This window comes from Danio rerio, chromosome 6 (assembly GCF_049306965.1).
Source record: "Danio rerio strain Tuebingen ecotype United States chromosome 6, GRCz12tu, whole genome shotgun sequence".
In the NCBI taxonomy this organism is placed as follows: domain Eukaryota; kingdom Metazoa; phylum Chordata; class Actinopteri; order Cypriniformes; family Danionidae; genus Danio; species Danio rerio.
Window position 1 is genome coordinate 38,055,542 of NC_133181.1, and position 20,603 is coordinate 38,076,144.

Here is a 20,603-nt window from a genome sequence, read left to right on the forward strand (position 1 = left end):
AAGAAGGGAACATGGGTATAAAGGTGCCAGAAGAGCCTTGTAAGACCAGAGTCACCCAGTGGGTGTGCCTTCTTACATTCAGAGAAGGCCATTCAGCTTTGACATACAGTTCACAATGATGAGTTAGTCTATGACAGCCTGTAGCAAACCTCGGAGTGCTATGATAAACAGAGTTTAAAGGCTAAAGACATTTGGTGGAAGCATTCATATATAAAACATCACCATACGCATTGGTAAACATGTTGCAGACACTAAAGTTTATTTACGAGCTTTAAAGAGGACCTAGGTTACCCTTTTTTCAGATTGATTATGAACCATTTGTGTCTCCAGAATGTGTCTGTAAAGTTTCAGCTTAAAACATCCATCAGATTTTTTATTATACCTTTTATAAGTTTCTATTTTATACAGTTTTGCACTGGGTGGCGGTTTTGCTGTTCTGCGCCTTTAAAGCTAGTCCTCATCCATTTCTACGTGCCTTTCTGCATGCCTTAATCTCCTCCCTCGGCTGTGTCAGACAACAAACAGACATAAAGGAAGCAGATTTCTTGTAGCGTTTGTAAGAAATACTACAGTAAGAACTTAAGTATTTGAGTTACTACAGTAAGAATTTGAGTACCCATGAGTATTTGATGCATTTGCTGTTTTAAGTTACAACCTCTATGTCACGGACACGATACGCACATACATACAGACAGCGCGTTTAGCTTTGCACTCTTTTTGTATGCATATGTGACAGGATACAGGCTAATCTCCACTGCTGTATGGGTATCTGTTATGCTAATATACAAAATAAACCTGATTTAACGTCCACAAAGCAGGATTGAATCGTTTTCTTTCATAAGTTTTCTGACACGTGGCTGTCCTGATGAAGTAATTCTGAAGTAAATCGCTGTAATTCATTACATAAATGCACTGTTTTAAAACATTTTAAACTTGTGAAACTCACTCTTGATCACATTTGATGACGATTGATGATCCGAACTGAACAGATCTTTTATTCCCGGTTGCATTGCACTCATCTTCTCTTGTGACTACCGGGAGATGTTACCCAGCTGTCAATCAATTCGGTGGACAAGGGGACCGCACTCCTACGTCAAGTTGCGGTCGGTCTGAAAACCGTTCCAATTGGTCCATCGTTTTTATGTTGTTCAATTGGAAAAAAAAGGACCCAATATGACCGCCTATGCACTATACCTAGTACATATTTCTGTCCAGACAGCTTGAAAAGTAGATTTTTCACTATAGGTGCCATTTAAGAGAAAAGCAGGATCCATTTTGGTAGTAAAACCCAAGCTTTACTCTCAATTTGCCTAAATACAGTAATAATAAATTCCACTGTATATACAGTACAAAAACTCTACAGTATATGTCTCTATAATATATAATAATAATTATTATTTTATTTAATTTCCACAGAAGCACAAATGTCATTCAGGCCTGGAACGGTGATGGTGAGTAAACGATTTCAATATTTTTGGCCAAATGTATAAAAAATCTAACAGCTTCATTGCTTACTCTGTCTCTTTTTCTGTATAAGAAGCAAAACTTTTTCTACGAATTTGTGTATCTTGCTGAAATCAAGTTATGTAGGTTTCTGGCTTTCTCTAATTAAAATACGTAAGAGCTGTACTTGCATAATGCATCTCTAGAAATAGCTGCCTGTAGGCGTTATGAATATGGCCGCGGAGTGAACTGACTTGCCTTGAGGGGATTCTGACCACACAGTGATTAAATTACTGTTTGTCTTTGTTAGGTCTTCATACAACTCTTTATTTAGTTATCAGTAGTGCAACTGGCCTATATGTTTAAAATAGTGTATAATATATGTTATGCATTTACGCATGCGCATGCATATTTATAAATGTATTCAGTAAAACTAGGAAGGCATTTTATTTTGACAAGCAAGGAATCTTTTTCTTGCTGGTAAAAGACAAAACAATATTATGCTGGGGAAAGTGTTTGTAAGGGACAATAAACTGCTGCAGTGCATTATACACCATGAAAATGATGTATGAATAAAATCATTCTGAAAGGAAGCCATATCTGATGCAGTTTCATGCATAGTTTTGTTTATTATAATAGAGCATGTGGGCAGAGGGAGATGAAATCGCTCAGAGTAATATTAAAGTCAGCATGAAATGGGAATTCAGCCTATTTTCTCTAAAACTTTAGAATAAGGCTCCATTTGTTAACATTAGTTAACTTTTACTGACAATGATAAACACTACTAATGCGTTTATGAATCTTTATTGATGTTAGTTTTGGCATTCATTAAAACATGATTTTAACACTGTTATTTAGTGGACTTGAGCTGACATGAAATAACATTAAACAGCTTTGTTTTTACTAACATTATCAAAGATGAAGTACTACTTTAACAAACTTTATTTACATGAACAAGAGGAACTTTATTATAGAGTTACACTATTTTTAAATTGCATATCCATCTTATTGTGAACAAGTAATCCATACAGTTTATTTTTTGACTGATTTTCTGGTGAAACTCGAGGCCCTCTTGTTTTGGGTTTAATTTATTAATTCAGTTCGTCTCAGTGTATTCCTTACCTACAATCACTTGCAAGCTTTTACCGTCGGTCTGCCTCCATCTAAACATCAATAAACTAATTGAACTCACCGCATAAAATTATAAATATATCTAAATATAAATATATAAATGCATACACATACAGTGCCATACAAAAGTTTACAATTTAAATATTAGTCAAATATAACACAAGTAAACACATCTTACAGTTTTGATATTAAGGTTTTTATTATTAAGGGAAAACAGAATTTAAAATTCTATAGCCCTCTGTGAAAGTGTTTGCACCCTAAACCTGTTTGGGACATCCTTAGCAGCAACGTCTGCAATCAGGGGTTTTTGATGTCTTGCAATGAGTTTGTACAATCCTGTGAATTAATTTTTGCCCACTCATCTTTGCAGAACTTTTGTAATTCAGTCACATTGGAGAGGTTTCGAGCATGAACCACCTTTTTAAATGCCACATTCCACAGCATCTCCTTTGGATTTAGGTCAGGACTTTGACTAGGCCACACAAAATTTCATTTTTTTTCTCCAGCCAATCAGAAGTGGTCTTGCTGGTGTACTTTGGCTTATTGTCTTGCCGCAGAATTGAAGTTTGCAAGATGCAAGTTTTTTAGGCCTGAAGCAGCAAAACAGCCAAAGCATCATACTAGTATCACAACATTTTACTGTTGAAATGGTGTTTTTTTTCTGAAATGCAGTGTTACTTTTTTGCCACACATAATGGAGCAAACACCTTTAAATATTTTTTTATTTATTTGTTTGTTTTGTTAATTGACAGAGTATTTTCCCAAAGTTCTGGGCATCATCAAGATGTTTTCTGGCAAAACTGAGATGAGTGTTTGTTCTTTTTGCCTAGCAGTGAATTTTGTCTTAGTAATTTGCACAGTCTGTCTTTTTTATGGTGGAATCATGAACACTCACCTTAACTGAGGCTTGCAGTTCTTTGTATGTTGTTGTGGGGTCTTTTGTGACCTCCTGGATGCTGCACTCATGGGGTAATTTTGGTCGGCCAGCCACTGCTGGAAATGTCCGCCACTCTTCCATGTTTTTGCTGTTTGTAGATAATGGCTTTCAATGTTGCTCTCTGCACTACAAAAGATTTAGAAATGGCTTTATAGCCGTATCCAGACTGGTATATTTGAATCATTTTCTTTTTTTTAATTTGTTTTTGAATTTCTATAGATCTCAGCATGATGTTTAGCTTTTAAACACTTTTTTTTTTTACACAGGGGTAGTTTGGATTTTCTTTTCTCTTTATTTTCAATGCATGTTTAGTTGTGCTACATTGGACTAATATTTTAAATTAGTTTCATCTAAAACATTGAAATGCAACAAACATGAAAAAAATAAATAAATAAACGCAGTTGATGCATGTTTAAAAACATTTGCATTTTGTTGGAAGGAATGAGAAACTGCTACTATGATGTGCACAAATGACTAATTGTTTTGAGAAACGCAGTAACTGTTGTGCAAATGTAAATAGTGTTGTGAGAAATACACCAAAGCCACTGAGAAAAACTGCAATATGATGGCATTAAGCATATGCTTTTTTTATTTTACATAGCCCTATAGAATATCACGGGATCTCACTTTTCCCTCCGGAAAAATATAATCTTGAATTCGAAAAATGAAAGAAACACAATAATGAAAGTGTCCAATTTTGTCATGTTCACCTGCTGTTAGCTTAATTGTCCAACACGTTTACAGCAATGTCACAATGTTTAAACATTGTTTTGGCCTACTGTATGAAGCAAATAAAACAAAACAAAACGTCACATTATTTGTTTTGAAACATAAGCACTGTTTTAACATCCTTATGAAGGCATCTTTGACATGACTGGACTTTACTCCTCAGTGCCACGACACCTTGATGCTCATAACAAGAATAGCAATAGTTATCTTTTTTTAAAGTGGGGTGTAAATCGCCATCATGCATGAATAAATTGTGCTTTTACACATAATAATCAATGATCACATTACACAACACTGAAACCGCATGTCAAAATGACACCTGTCAATATTTTTGACCCCCACCCCCCCACCCCCCCAAAAATTTACAAATCATGTTTTCAAGGGAGCCCATGCCTCAGTTAGGGGAGCCGAGCTCTCACTAGCTCCCCTGTATGGTAAAGTTCTTGGAAATTATCAGTTTATTTACCAGGATCACTGTGTGAAATACTTTCACAAATGTGTGTATACAGCAAGTGAAATATTTAAAACATTGGTGTTTTACCACTATAAATGAGTAAATACAACATTTTAGTGTAACGTTTAAAATTTATATATATATATATATATATATATATATATATATATATATATATATATTAGGGATGTAACGGTATCAGAATTTCACGGTACGGTAATACCTCGGTATGAATGTCACGGTACGGTATTTATTGAATCATTTACAGGAAAAAACAAAACTTATGAAAATACTCCAAAAAAGTGCCAAAAGTGTCAATGACATACAAATTAGTCATCTATCTGTAAGCTTTGAAACAGGAACTTCAATTTTAATAACAAAAAAATATTAAACCATGTAAAAAAATAAAGTTTAAATTTAGTAGTGTTGAAAAATCACATTCAACATTTAATCACTCACTCACTTAGATAGAGATGGGTTTAAAGGAAAATTATCATATAACTATAATCTGGTAAAAGCTGGTATCTCTGGGTATTTACAATGTCCCCTGCAACAGAAAAAAACCCTCTCATTTGGGACTGAGGTTTCTGGGACAAGAGAGATATGACTTGGCCCAGGTTGACAGCAGTGGGTAACGTTGTGCATTGTCTTTCCCCCACTTGAGAGCACAAACCATGAGTGAGATAGAGGTCTCATGTCTGCATCAATCTGAACAGTGTGCTGTGTTTCTGCAGTCCCCATGACTGATTATTAGTCGTATTCCCCAACTTGCAGGCACGTGCACACACAGTGCTCAACCTGTGCAGTGAACATGCCCTTTTTAGTCTTTAATAGAATGTTCCCTTCCAAAATGATCAAAAGTGCCCCCGCGGCGCGACATACCCTCCGTCCCCGCTTTACAGTACGCGCGCGACAACACAGCTGATAAGAACTCGCGCGAAAACACCACTATTCAGGACGCGCGCGGCGACAACACCCGCTTTAGAGTTTTACAGCTCTTTTTGATCCCCGCTTCTAGCAGCACACTCCATTTCCGCATTACTGGATCTGTAGCGACAACAGACCGCAAGGGATTATGGCCAAGCCTGGGCTTATGGGAATTGTAGTTTTCCGGTACCTCCCATTCGCTTCATTCGCCTGAGCAAATTTTCTCAGAAGACCTATAGTTTTACCGAGTCATGCGACTACGGTAATATCGAAAAAAATTAATATTGCGGGTATGACGGTATTTACAATACCGTTACATCCCTAATATATATATATATATATATATATATATATATATATATATATATATATATATATATATATATATATATATATATATAATTTCTATTTTGAATTTTAAATTTGCATTTAAAGATTACAACTAAACATGTACAATAAACAAATTTATTCATAAAAAATTTAGCCAGAATATTAAGCCAGCATCAGGCGTGAGAAATCAGTGTAGCGTGATTTGTTGTTTGCTGAAGCTGTTTCCACTGCAGTGACAGACTGATGAAGGCAGGCACAAGTTCAAATGAAAAATCCCTTGAGGGGTGTTTATTTGGTATGAGAGAATAAAGTAAGGGTGTTCGCTGCTGGAGAGGAAAGTTAGGTGTTGTGCTGAGAAGTGTCAGGGTTATCGTGACTTCAGGTACAGCTGTGCGGGGCAAGCAAGCGTCCCAGATTTCTCTCTGCTTCTTCCAGAGAGAGGAAAATCAGTTGTGTTTGAGAGTCAAAGCTAACTTTGAGATGCTGCCACATGTTTTTTTTCTTTCCTACAGTTATGACTGATGGGGCACAGATATCCCTGGCTCATCCACCTGTCTTGTCCATATGACAAAGTGATTATTGTTGCCCAGGGGCGACGCTGATGGGCATCATACCAGCATGTAATCACACAGTACAAGTGGGAATCTGTGAATTAGATGGTACAAAGTGAGTGTTTTCTCGGTCTATAAATATCTAGGGTGTTATTCTGCTGAAGGATTCCATGAAATTTTTATTGGATCTTTGTGTGGAATAGATATGAGCTCTTAAAAGTTGTTTAAAAACTCTTTCAGCAGATTTGCTTTGTGATTTAGATTTTATATTAGCAGTTTTTCTATTTCTTTTCATAGAAAAATAAGGCTTGTTAGAAAAAGCTGTGGTACTATGTACTCAGTAGATTATTATTAAATGTAAAGTAAAGCACAAAACTAAAATTACATTTAATAATAATAATAATAATAATAATAATAATAATAATAATAATACTAATACTACTACTACTACTACTACTACTAATAATAATAATAATAATAACAATAATAATAATTCAAACCCAGTAAATCAGTTTTGAAATGTTTGAAGTGCCAATTGTGCATGAAAAAAATCAAAAATAAATAAAAATCCTGAATCATTAATTCATACAAGCTTAAAATATTTAAAATACAATTGTTCTCTATTGGTCAAAGGAGGAACTATTCATTCTTTCTCAGATGTTTGACTTTAAATAGGGAAAATCTTAAGCTATTTACATTTAATAAAATATTATTAGGATGGTTTGTTAAAAATTATGATATTTGTCAGAGCTTTTTAAACTTTTTGACAATGTGGAATAATAAAAAAATAAAAAATAAAAAAATAAATAAATCCATGTCTAAATGAACTGTTAGCAATAAACATTACTGATAAACGTAAGTCAGTAAAATGTGTTATTAACATGTTGTTGTTGTTGTTATTATTAGTAAATGATTTAGTCTAAGTCAGTATTTGTGTGACTTCTCTCTTGTTTTCATATCTGGCAAGTATAACTGTTAGTTTGCTATTTTTTTTTTTTTTTTTTTTTTGTAGGAACAGAGCAAAAAAAAAAAAATTTAGTTATTTAGATTTAACCTAAACTCTGCGTATCCGGTACCTGATCCGTGACACGTGACATCAGTTACTTCTGCATTCTTTAAATTTTAAAGGTCTGTACTGACCAAATATCCCAAAAGTGGTTCTTTTCTCTCATCAGTAGGGATAAAATAACTTTTGCTTAGATTATGATAGAGGCATTTTTCTGTTTTTCCCTGTGACTACTGACATGTGCAGGAACCAACAAAATTAATTACAGCAACCTAGACCACACAGAACCTAAAAGGTACACTTTCAAATTTGAGTTTACAAAAAAATAGCCTCTTTTTGGAGGGGTTTATTATAACACAGACAACAAATACAATTATTCTAATCACTTTCAGCAGTGTTTAATGAACATTTTAAAGGGTTTCCTTTAAAATGATACCAAACGTTTGCATTTACACCTCTGCATGTGGATTTGGGAAGCTTTTGAATTTGGGTTGGCAAAATCCAGGTGGAAAGCCCAAAATAGCAATTGACTTTAAGAGGGATAGTTTACTCAAAAGTGCCTTTATTAGGTTTCGTTAAACACAAAATAAGATATTTTGAAGAAAGCTAAACAATTCTAACCATTATCTTCCAAAGTAGGAAAAACAAATACTATGAAAGTCAAAGGCTAAAGGTTTCCAGCTAAAATATCATATTTTGTGTAAAACAGTTGGAGAAGATAAAACTGGTTTGGAACCAGTACAGTTTATGAGGGTAAAAATCTGGGAGCAAAAGGATATGAGGACAGAACTAGTTTTTGGTTGAACTATTCCGTTTTTTTTTTTTCAAATAGCATAAACACAAGGATTTACAGTAGTTCCAACCAAAACTCAAGCAATAGTTCACCTCTTATACAATATTAAAAAATAAAAAACAGACCTGAAGCAATTCAGTTTCCAAATCCTAGATCATTTACATTTACATTTAGTCATTTAGCAGACGCTTTTATCCAAAGCGACTTACAAATGAGGACAAGAAACCAATTTACACAACTATCAGAGCAACAATGAATAAGTGCTGTAGGCAAGTTTCAGGTAATATGTAAAGTGAAAGAAGCAAAACATTATTTTACATAACATAATTTTATTTATTTATTTATATATATATATATATATATATATATATATATATATATATTGTGATACAGTTAGTGGTGGAGCCAGAGAGGCAATTGCAGATTAGGAAGGAAAGTGGAGACTAAATAGTTGAGTTTTTTGTCGTTTCTTGAAGACAGTGTGACTCTGATGCTGTTAGGGAGTTCATTCCACCAACTGAGCAGATTGAATGCGAGAGTTCGGGAAAGTGATTTCTTCCCTCTTTGGGATGGAACGAGGCGACGTTCATTCACTGATTGCAAGTTTCTGGAGGGCACATAAATCTGTATCATAAATTAAGTATCATCACAGCTGTATCTCCTCATGACGCACTATCACCTTTGCTCTTTTTATACTCCGTAAACAATAGTTTAGCAACGTTGTGACAACACACCTCATCTGGTGCTCTCAGCAGTGGAGCGATCTCTGTCACCCCACACACCACACTACACCTGACCCGCACGACACCTCCTTCAGTAGAGCAATGCTCAGACTCTTGACATATGCCAGTCCTGCGGTACGTTTCCGAAAGTGTGACAGGAAGGTGAGAAGGTGAGCGTCAAAAGCTAAAATAAGGCTTCCCGCTGCGAGTGCTAGCTTTTGTAATTCACGAGAGGACATTGTCCTTCTCCGGCTTTCTTTTTTGTTAGCTTCTGTTGTCATTTGAAAGTCTGCTTTGCCCTTCTTGAATTGATGATATGTCACCACAAAAGCCTGTTAGCGCAGTGCTGTTTGAGTAGACAGGTGGCTTTGCGCAGGTGTTAGATTGCGTGAAGACAGGCTGACTGCAACTTCCAGAGACTCGCACGTGAGCAACACGCGAAACAAAAACATTTGTCAGCTGGTTAGAGACAGACTTGAGAAACAAATGAACAGCTCTAAGTGAGTGAGCTTTTTCTAGTAGTAAATATAGCAGGTGTGTGTTTGTGTATGTGTTGCACTTATGGAAACCTGTCTAAGGAATCTTTTGAAAACAGTAACATTTATTTTTGCTATAAGTGATATGTAATTGTTTTTAATCTTTTAATTATTAGTGAGTAATTCTAAGGAAACAAATACTAAGGTAAATTTTAAGGGAGAATTTTTCCCCCAAGACATGTTTAAACATAATAGTTTTAATAACTAAACATCTTTTCCAGGATGACAGTACATAATATTTGTATACTTATTTGCAGGATACTAGTATACAGTAAAATTTTAAATCTTAACAGGTTTAGTTAGGTTACCTTGGCAATTTAGGTTAATTAGGCAAGAACAGAATGAACCGCCAACTTATCCAGCTTATGTTTTATGCACCAGATGCCCTTCCAGCTGCAACCCACCACTGAGAAACATCCATACACTCATTCACACTCATACACTATGGACAGTTTAGGTTACCCAATTCACCTGTACCAAATGTCTTTGGACATATAGGGGGAAACCGGAGCACCTCAAAGAAACCCACGCGAACACGGGGAGAACATGCAAACTCCACACAGAAATGCTAACTGACCCAGCTTAGGCTCAAACCAGAGCTCTTCTTGCTGTGAGACGACAGCGCTTCCCACTGTTTTTATTCCAGCCAAACTAAAAGACGTGAGACTTACTCTAGAAGACTAAAAAATAAGAAATACTGTGATTAATTTCTTTGCTTTGCCTACTTGGGAAATATTTGAAAAATATTCCAAATAGGGGCTAATGATTTTGTCTTCAATATAAATGTGTACACTAGTTTAAGTGATTTACAGGGTGAGCAATTTGTATAATGACATGGGTATATCCAATGTATTACAACATTGTGGTGGTTAAGGAGGACCTGCCTTGTATCCTTGTAATTCAAAATGCTTAAAAAATGTTGAATGTCTTATGACATTCAAAATTTGCCACCGGTTTCTGATGAGGGTTGGGTTTAGGGGTTGGGGTTGGAGCCAGGACATAAGCTTTATTTTACAGTATAACATACATTTCACCTTTGGAGAGTCCTCTTAAACCAGTACCAACATGTATATTTTACTGAAATCTATATTATTAAATCTGCTATTTAAAGTATTTAAATACATTTTTAAAAAACATACTAACAGTGCAATTACAAATGCACTTGCAAATAAAGTCTTGTGAAGTGGGAAACAAAACAGCTCTGCCAGCGAGGATGGTTGAGCTCAATTGCAAATTGCATCAAATAAAGAGCAAAGGAGAAGTGTCTTAATTGAATGAGGTGGGACATACTGGAGAGCATTTGATTGGTCAAAATTTGATGAGAAACAAAGTATAAGGTAACGTGAAAAAAAAAAAAGTTGATCAATTAAGGTGACAAACTGCAAGCTTTGTTTATATCAGTTTTATATATTATTAACTCCAATTTTGTCACTGTTTTGGAACCCACTATCTTATTAATATCTGTAACTAGACTGAAACATTTAAAAAAAAAAAAAAATCACCAGGCAATTTACACACATATACTGTTGAAATCAGACTTATTAAACCCCTTTTAATATATTTGTATATTGTTTAAATGTTTCCCAAATGATGTTTAACAGAGCAAGACAATTTTCATAGTATGTCTGATAATATTTTTCTTCTGGAGAGTCTTATTTGTATTATTTCGGCTAGAATAAAAGCAAAAAGAATTAAAAAACATTTTAAGATGAATATTATTAGCCCCCTTCAGCTATATATTTTTTGATAGTCAACAGAACAAACCCACATTTTACAACAACTTGCCTAATTACCCTATCCTGCCTAGTTAACCTAATTTAGTTAAGCCTTTAAATGTCACTTTAGCTGTATAGAAGTGTCTTGAAATATATCTAGTCAAATGTTATTTACTGTCATCATGGCAAAGACAAAATAAATCAGTTATTAAAACTATTATGTTTAGAAATGTGTTGAATAAATCTCTCTGTTGAACAGAAATTGGGGAAAAATATAAACAGCGGGCTAATAATTTAGGGGATTTAATTGAAGTCAGACTTCAACTGTACATACATTTTTTAAAACAATGATGCATTATTCAATATACACCTATTCATTTCATTTTAATTTATTGTAATGTAATCAAAACCTTCTTTAACCCTCTGTATGCTGGTCTAATTCTCCCTAAAACATTCCTTTATATTTTACACAGTAATTCCACGTCACGTTCACAAGGGGGCACTGTTGACACATTGGTGTTTTTTTCACTTGAGAGCTGAAACATGTCGATCAACTTCCAATATGCTAGAAAATAGCTTAACAAATGATTCATTTGCAGACGTTTGTTTAGACTCCAATGTATCTTCAAAGGCTGCGGGTGCCATCTGCTGACTAATTTCACTTCAGTGGCAGAAACGCTCCCCTGATCTGTGCTTAAAATTAGAAGAGTGAAAACAGTTTGCTCTTAAGTTACTCCGCCGGCTGTCCTGCCCCAGAACAACTCGCATCTTTCTTATTATATTGACAAAATCTTTAAGGATGAAGGGGGGCTTAGAGTGTCCTCAACCTCAAGCAAAGCCAGGGATGTGTGCAAATAACAAATATAAGCAACAGCAGTCAGGGATTCCCACAAAGCTGCTTTGACATTTTGTTTGATGTACCGCTGGGTCACTTAACATTTGCCATAAGTGGCACTTATCGACAGCACCTGGATTTCTCAAGCTTTGGTTTATTCAGGGTATTTGTCGACCGCCAGTCTGTTGCACAGAGGACATGAAGGATACGACTCCCTCTGGAACCTTGACTTCATTGTCGTCAATAACAAAGTAGGACGGGGCAATCGCTGACGAATGTCGTACCAACAACCAGGAGTAAACCTTGCAAGGATTATTGCTATCGACAAGTTGTTCAATATTCAAGACATCGTGGCCTTTTCATTTTGCTTTGCTTGCTTGAAAATGATGGCTAATAATAAAATGAGAAACTACAGTGCCTTGGAGACATCAAAAGTGCTTGGTAGTTTTATTGGTTGGGATATTTCATTGGGTCTTTATTGCAGGTCATTGAGGTGTTATTTGTTATTTATCCATTAATACTTGGGGGAGGTCATTCTCTAAAAATTATCATGATATGTTTATTTTTTTCATATCAATCTATTTATATTAATAACTAATGGCAGATTCTTGCTTCTAAGTAAAATTGTAGAAACCATATAAGCAATATGATGGTAAATATTTATAAATATTTTTAGTTTAATGAAAATAATTTGGCAGCCTTTTTCTCTGACAGTATTTTAATAGAGAAGTACTTTCTTAGATACTGCACTCTGTTCTAATGGGTGATATTAATCATATATATATATATATATATATATATATATATATATATATATATATATATATATATATATATATATATATATATATATATATATATATATATATATATTGTTTCTGGAATTGGAAAAATTGGTGCAGGTTAAATTGAAGTTTAGTAAAATGGTAACATTTACACATTTTAAGTGTTCTGATTTTATAATTTTATTAAAACATGATGATTGTCATGGTCATACATACAGTAGATAGCACATAGCATTTATGATAATTCTATGAAAGAAACCTTGCCATTTTTTTAGCTTAATACCAACTACAGTTATATCACATGACTCCTTTAATGCATTTAAGACATGTCCACATTAATTATATAATAAAATTCAAACAGTTAAAGGCAAAACTATTAGTCTTCCTGTGAAATTATTTAAAAACTAGTGCTGTTAAATAAAGAGAAGAACCAAATTTGAATTAATAGCCATTTTCTAATAACCAATTTCTTTTATCTTTGCCATGATGAAAGGACATTCTATTTTTCTAGCTTCTTTGCAAGGAAAAGGCTTCAAAAAAATATCAGTAATAATGTTTCAAAAGAGCAAAAATAATATATATAAAGGGCTAATCATATTGACCTTTAAACATTTCAAAACTGCTTTTCCACTGAAACTAAATGATTTTTTTTTTCAGAAGAGGAAAAATATTATAGGTTTTATAATAAAATACATCTTGCTTTTTAAAAAAATAGTTGGGATATATTTGAAAATATAAAATCAAGATCACAGGTGGGACAATGCATTTTGCCTTCAGCTATACAGTATGTCAACCCTTCCTTGATATCATGGTGCAATGGGCTATATACACAGCAAGTGTTTTTCAGCCACCAAAAAATTTCCAAAAAAAGTTGATGTGACTATTTCCACATTTATGTTGTTTCTTTTATAGCATAGATAATGTAAATTAATACATCAAAATATATAAGTAAAATTGACTTATAAGCATTCATTTGGTTGTTAAAGCATAAATTGAGATAAAAGGCCATTTAAATGCAAGCAGTTTCAGGAGATTTTTCAGGAGATTTTTTTTTCAGATTTAATAAAAAATATAATAAGTTAAATAGACCCAAGTATTCATTTTGGTTGTTAAAGCATAAAATGAGTTGAAATGCCATTTAAATGCAGGAGCAGCAAGCAAGTGCTGAAACTACATAAAAAAAAATACTGTGATAAAATACATTTGCATATATTTAAAGATAGGGCTTAGAACAACAGAATTTAATGCAGTTATTCTTGTCCAGTGTGACACCCTACTTTTTATTACTTTTGAATTATCTATCAGGCAGTGAAGATCTTTGATTAAAAAAAAACAATGATTTTTATAATGACATGACTGATGGCATCACTGGAAGCTCCTGAGCTGGCTTATTACTGAAAAAAAATGTCCTTGTGCGTTAAATTTGCCCCATTACAGATATTAGTAAATCGATGAAACATCCCTCTTGTTCTTAAGTTCATTGCTTTCTTTGGTGCACCGCTTATGTGATCAATTTGACACCTATATCTGAATGTAAAAATCTTAAAGCTCTGTAAACTTATAAACAGTCCTGGTTGTTTATTTCCACTTTGAAACATTAACATTATTCTTAACATTTATCCATCGTGTTGTTTTTCAGAGATGAAGTTAAATTGTGAAAAATTATTATTTTATCACCATCAGCAGGTGCTAATAGGACTGGATTTTAACTTATTTTGTTTTTCAAGGTTCTTTTACCTTGTAAACTAAATGCTTTACATCTGTTAGTCTCGGACAGCATCTAATTCCTACAGTATTTACCAAAAGCAAACGGGCAATCATCAGGACCGGCCACAGCCCCCTGATATTAGAAGTTTATTAATCATCAAATTAATCATAAAATAGATTTTGCATGGCAATTTTTCTGGCAATTAAAAAAAATCTCTATTAAAAGTTGTGCATTAAGGTTCATTTTGGATTATTAGTATGCAGCAAATTGCTGAGGCCTAATCTATCAAGGTCACTACAGTGATGATGTCCTACTTGGAGCGATGTGGGAATAGATAGCCACCATTTCATATTCATTTAGGTTCTTACAGCTTGTAGAGAAGCGGAAATGACTCACAAATGCAGTGCTGCAAATGTTCCTGCAATCAAATATAGTGCAAAACAACATAAAATGTAACACACTTACCTGCTACTATTTATGTACAAATTGCTAGTACAGTTTGCACCCCTTTTGTCTTAGAATAGCCTTAATTCTCAATGCCATACATTCTAAGAGATTCAGTGAAATGAACTCATTTTCAAGAAAAAAAGTTGAAACAAGTTGATTTGAGTTTTGCACCTGAAAACCATACTTGAGCGAAAGTACAGATGCCTTACTGTGAAAATGACTCCATTGCAAGTCACAATTTGCAAAACCGCTTGAGTGCAAATGTCTAATTTTAACAACACTTAAAGGTCACATGAAGCAGAAATTGGCGAGACTTTTATTTCATGATATTGATGCATTTCAAATTGGAGTGGAATATTAAGTATAGGAGGCGGAGCTTATTTTTGTGCATCATTCCCTCCTAGCAAACTAATGGTACAATGGGCATAGTTAAAATGTTGTGGCTAAAGTTGTCAGACTGACGTGATCAGAGAAGGACAACTACTTCAAATGCAAAAGCAAGTGGTCAGATTTTGATTGAAACCATTGATTACCAAAACACACTTTTTTTCCAGTGGATTGATGGACACTTCTTTTTATTGCAGAATTCCCCTAAAAATAACAATGTGCGCTAACAAAATAAACATTGTGAATTTTAAATTTACATTAACTTAGATTTTTTTATTCATAATGATTAGTGCCTTATGCATTATAGCCATATGGAAACTCAACTGGACAGTAAAACAGCTCTAAGCATGGGTGGGCAGTATGAGCAAAAATGTTTTTCATGGTTTGAGCTGAAGGATTTTTATCCTTTTCTCATCGTCCTGTTTCTCATTATTTTATTAAAGATGATTATTAAATAATGAGAGAAGTTAACACATTGCTTAATACAAGAATGTTCAGTGCATTTACCTGTCTCTTTGTAACTATTTTCAGGATCCACCAAACTAGGTCAGAGGTCACAAAGACCTTGAGTTTAGCTGAGGAATGGAAACAACTGTTTCTATTGTTATTTTTAGGAGATAATGCTATCTAAAATGTCTAAAGTGATTTTGCTATTTTTACGGTTAATTCGTTTAAAGTGATTCTACTTTTTTTAAGATAGACGTTGTGTAGTAAGGATATATCTGGCTGAATGTAGATTATACCGATTTTTATTCAGTTTTGATAAAGACAGCTGAGAGTACACTCAGCCTTGGGTGAGAAACAGATTGTACTTTAAGTGTGTGTGTTCTATTTTGATTGTGGTTCCGTTTCACAGGTCTGGAGTTAGCTCTGAACAGTCTAGTGGGTGTCTGATGTTTACATGCTTAAGATATTGTCCAGAATTGTACGCACACACCCACATGGAAATTTTCCTAGTCTATCTGTGTTTTAGCCAATCAGGTTGGGACATCTATATGTATGCAAACTATCTTCAGTAAACTTTTGTTTATTTATTTAAATCTCTGACTCTGGCTCTTCTTCATCTGACAGAGTGGTCATTCTTTGTGTTAAAAACTGTAAAAAAAAAAAAAAAACCTACAGAGCAATTTTCTTTCACAGTATAGTACTAAATGTAGTTATTTAAATAGGTTATAATAAATTGTAATAAATAAATTAGATTTTAGAAATGACTTTTTAAAATAATTCTGGCATAACTGACTTACATAACTAGAAGTTGGGCGTTTGGACCTGGGGAAGCAGATATAATTATCAGATGCTGTAGAGCAACACAAGTAACTGTTTAACCTACTGAGCGATATTGTACACAGATATAGTCTGTACTCATTCACCGTTTTAAAATGGTAATCCAAAACATTTGATCTAAATCGCAGTTTGAAGCACCTTAGATTGCTGACTTGATATTAAAAGAAGTACTCCAGTAAGTGATTCCATGCTAATGCAGACGACACATGGGTTAGCCATGCCCACTTGTTTGCATGTTGTGCAGTACATAGTATATAAAAATCTATTACAGTTTACAATTTATTCTGCAGTAACAATGGATACCTTCTTACCGTCCAGCCTAAACTCAAACTAGTTCAGATTAATAACAGTGAGAATTAACTTGATTAGCAGTTCTACAACATGCAATAATGTTATGCAATTTAATGTTTATTCAGTTCAGTTCAATAGCGGTATTAAACTTGCAAAGCTTAATTCAAGTTCCCGATCTCATACAGTGTATGATATCTGCAGGAAATAGGTATTTTTGGTGGGCTTTAATACAGAAAAATCTGTAATACAGAAACAAACAACATCAAAAAAGTGATATCCAGTTCACGGAAAGATAAATGTATTTTCAGCTCCGGGCACTACAGCTGCACAGCATTAAATTATCATTCTAAACAATAATTGAAAGTGCTGACAGGGGAGAAACAATCAAAGAGACCACAAGAATCCTCTGAGACATTCAATTGGCTTTGGATTGCTACATTTATTATTGTAATTAAAAACAGACCTTTCTGTGAATCGCATAAGGTCAAAACTAAGCTCAGCGCGGATAAATTTTGAATGGGAATTCATTTATTAATCATATTTCTCTCTTTGAGTGGTTTTAATTCAAAACTTGTGCTTTTGTGACCTTGCCGCAGCATTGACTCTTTTGCCCCTCTGTTATACTTTCTGTCAGTGCAATGTAGGATTTTAGATTAGCTGACTAAATGACACAAATGACTTTACTTCCTCTCTCAGGTCTGGCTTATAGTCGTTCGCCGGTTTCTTGTAACAATTCGCATTCTGGCGAGTCCAGCGTTCATGCATTTTACATCACTGCTTGTGGCGGTGCAGCCCTTATAAATATCTGACAATTACTGATGTGCTTCTCTATTTGCTGCTGCTGAAAAGCATACAATGCCATTTCATGATGACTACACAGTTTTTCCACCTCCTTCTGCCTTCCTTCTGTTTGGTGCTTAGAAAAGCCAGTGTTTACTGATGCTGTGGCTGAAATGGGTTTAGTTGTTGTGAAGGAAGCCTCGCAAGATTCAAAACTAGCTGCAAGAATACCTCCGATATTTGCCACGTTAACATGACAAATATGTAAAAAGATTTATTTTGTAATGCGGTGGTTTTTGTTTTCTTTTTTGGCGATTTTTGTCCTAAAGCAGGGGGCCAACTTCTTTCTCTGATCAATTTTTGAAGGCCCATCTGTCTGACATTTAAAATGTTTGCATGTAATGTTCCTTTAAACCTTTATTTGTATGTATGTATATATATATATATAAACCGAAATCCAAAAATGATAGTATAATATTGGGTAGGGGTGTGACGAGACGCCTACTTATAGACGAGACCAGACACGAGGCTGGGTTCACGAGAACAAGACGAGATTTTTACACTATTTTAAAGAAATCCTTAATGATGAAACATATGAATGGAATAGTCTTCAAATATTTTGCTAATATATGAATGGAAAATAGATTTTTATGTATAAAAAAAAATTTTAAATCACAAAATGCAAAACAATTTAAGTGTTTTTTTTTTTTTTTTTTTTCCTGTATTGAACTTACTTCCATTTTTTATGGATGCAATTACTATAATTTTTTCATAATTTTATGTATGCAATATTTTTTTATTAGTTTATATTCAATTCTATGCAATGAACATGCAAACACTGCAAAATATTTGTTAATATATAAATGGAAAATAAGAAACTCTACTGATTGGCTTTTCCACTATAGAATTTCCGAGTATTTACATTGCAGATCTGGTCAATTCGGATTTTGTGACAGTATTATCATATTTTAATATTGTTTTAATATAAAATATTATCATATTTTATTATCATATTTTAAAGGTGACTCGTATCTGATAGTCTGCATTTACACAACACTGCAAAAGGCGCAATGGCCAGGAAAAAATAGAGAGCGCTCAGACTAACAGCTGACAATAAAAGAGCACTCTTTTCTCCATTCCTGTGTTTATTCTGTTTGCATGGTTTCATTTTTTAAATTTTCTTTTTGACTAGTTGTTTTCCTATAGTTTATGACAGAAACGCTCTCATTTGGCCATATTCTTTTTATCTAGGCCTTTTTAAACCAGTAGGCATCTTAATTTAATGTCCATGGCTTGATTTGTGCATGTGATTTATGCAACAGTTATATTGGTTACGGGGTGGATGTTGCACTCTCTTTCTCTCTCGTGAACATACCAAAAATACTGGCGCTACATGACAATATAAAGTGTTTTTTAGTCCTTGTGTAGAATTTGGTCACTTGAACCATGAAAAGAAACATAAACGTGTTTGGTAATGATGAAGGCGGGTGTGTTGAGTCTCCAGCAGTTCTCAGTATGTGTGCGCATGCATAGATATGTCTGTAGGTGCCAAGAATATAGTGTCAAACAGCTGTTTGGACTGTCCTGTCGGAAAATGTGGCTAGAAGTCCAACACGATGATAATAGTGTATGTATATTATTATGTACATTATAGATTTATGAAACATCTAATGTTGATAAACAATGTTTATGAGCACCTTCTATATGCTGATACTCTTTTCTGCTTGTGCGAAAAGTTGATTATGATGAGCATTGGCTCATTATGTAATTTCCTCATCACCACCTGCATGTGGGTGTGCTAACGTGTCTAAATGTGTAACAAAAGATGTGTAGATGTTGGTCATTCAAAATACAGACATATTACCTCTATAAATAAATAAAATACGGTAGTTTACCTTAAAAATGAGAAATTACTTTTACGGTTTGTACCGTGTTTTTAACGGTAAAGTACTGGCAACCACAGCTGCCGTTTTTTTACCGTAAATTTTACGGATTTATTTTTTACAGTGCAGTTTTCTGCACATCTCACTCCGGTGAGAAAAAAAAAAGAGTTGAGAATTCATTTTAAGGTATCTCGCTGTATTTACTAACATGAACTAATGATGAACAATACTTATACAGCATTTCTTAATCATAGTTCAACAAGGACTAATGCATTATTAACATCCAGAGTCATGCTTGTTAAAATTTAGTTAATGCACCATGTTTTCATTAACGTTAACATGAACAAATACTGTAATGAGTTTTAATGTATTGTCCACTGTTTGTTAATGTACAGTAAGTAAATACATTCAATAACATAAACTTGTACAACCTTATTGTAAAGTGTTACAAATTAAGTGAAATAACACTTATCATTCAATCCTATTTGATCTGCTGTTCTCATGTGCATTAGCTAAGTGATTTTGTGCTTGAGTGCTACTAAGTAATGTGATATGTTGCAGCTGGAAGGGCATCCGCTGCGTAAAACATGTGCTGGATAAGTTGGCGGGTCATTCCGCTGTGGCGACCCCAGATTAATAAAGGAACTAAACTGAGAAGAAAATGAATGAATGAAGGAGTTACTATACTAAAACAAAAGTTTGTTTTAGTTGTCTTCAAAGTCTGACCATTTGCTTCCATGTTTGGAGTGAAGCTCCTTCTCTAATGTCGGTTTGAAGTTTCAGCCACAATACTCTTAATCACAACTCCTTACCTTTAGTTTACAAGGAAATGATGAAAAAAAGCACTACTCCATATTCTGTTTCAGTTTGAATTACCGTACATCAACATACTGAAATAAGTCTTGGAAAATTCCAGTTCATGCAGACTT

General features: G+C 34.1%; 1 long non-coding RNA gene across 1 annotated transcript in view; it reads left to right on the forward strand.

Annotated features, from left to right (window-relative positions):
* The window catches only part of LOC141386317 (uncharacterized), a 36,603-nt gene that overhangs the window by 1,844 nt on the left and 14,156 nt on the right, over window positions 1–20,603 (forward strand). The window contains exon 2 of the long non-coding RNA XR_012408060.1: window positions 1,417–1,451. This is a non-coding gene — a long non-coding RNA (uncharacterized lncRNA). The remainder of the gene's footprint in view (window positions 1–1,416; window positions 1,452–20,603) is intronic.